The sequence below is a fragment of the Diaphorina citri genome, unplaced genomic scaffold (assembly GCF_000475195.1).
Source record: "Diaphorina citri unplaced genomic scaffold, Diaci psyllid genome assembly version 1.1 scaffold17612, whole genome shotgun sequence".
In the NCBI taxonomy this organism is placed as follows: domain Eukaryota; kingdom Metazoa; phylum Arthropoda; class Insecta; order Hemiptera; family Psyllidae; genus Diaphorina; species Diaphorina citri.
Window position 1 is genome coordinate 1 of NW_007394967.1, and position 1,026 is coordinate 1,026.

Here is a 1,026-nt window from a genome sequence, read left to right on the forward strand (position 1 = left end):
GGAACTACTGAGGTATTATCGTCCCGAAAGCGAAGAGGGAAGGAAGTCACGATAGGAGAAAGCCAGCCGTTCCGAGAACGAACCTTATCTGTTTAGGATAAAATCCGACCCGAGCGGGAATCGAACCTGCGGCCTAGGACTTACACGTCCTCCGAGCTAACTAGACTGGCTCCCTAAATTCTTGAAATGTTGTTTCTTTCCTAATGTATTGTATAAGAGCTCTGAACCGGGAATCGAACCCGCAGTTATGAAGTTTGGGGAAGGACTTTATTTATGTATTTCAACTTGGCATGGCGTAGCGACGCGACGCGGGGGATAGTACGTTGGATGCACCAGTTTCCAATGGACCAGTCAAGTTAAGAAACGTTGCGCGTGGTTGCTAACCGGATGGATGTGTAAGGTTAATATAGGGAGGTTGATAGCTTGTTGCCGAATAGAGGGTAAAACGTAAATCCCCCTTCACAACGTAAAGGAGCTTTAGCAGTTATACAATGACATTACTTAAACCTCTATCAAACAAATTCTCACTTGGTCTCGAAGTTCGCCAATATGTTTCTCGGACATATCCTTCACGACGTCTACCAGGGAAGATATTTCTGCTTCTGGAATAACTAGAGCCGCTCGTTTCCAGTCGATTATTTCACTGAATGGCAGAACATAGGTAAGGGGTTGAAACTGTAGTATCTTGTTTAGATGTGAAGCTGCAATGATGCGTTTCTGGGAGTAGCGTTCGGTGATAGTGCGGTATGCTAAGGGATAATTAGTCGCACAAAATGCTACATTCTGGATTGTTGTCAGAGCAGGACCCTGAAGGTACTATCTGCAATGATGATTGGAATGCAACCTGCTGCCAGAGATTCATGTAGGACTTTCTGACCTGAAAATGAAAAGGAAACCCTAGTTAGGTTAGTAAGTAGCGCGCCTGTATTGTAAGCGCCAGGTCGCGGGTTCGATTCCCGCTCATGGCGAACTTTATACCTAAAAGATAAGGTTTGTTTTTGGAATGGCTGGCTTTCTCCTATCTTG

The 1,026-nt window shown here is 45.1% G+C and overlaps 1 pseudogene; it reads right to left on the minus strand.

Moving 5' to 3' along the window:
* Positions 1-354: 354 nt before the first annotated feature.
* Positions 355-897, minus strand: LOC113473173 (annotated as a pseudogene).
* Positions 898-1,026: the final 129 nt, after the last annotated feature.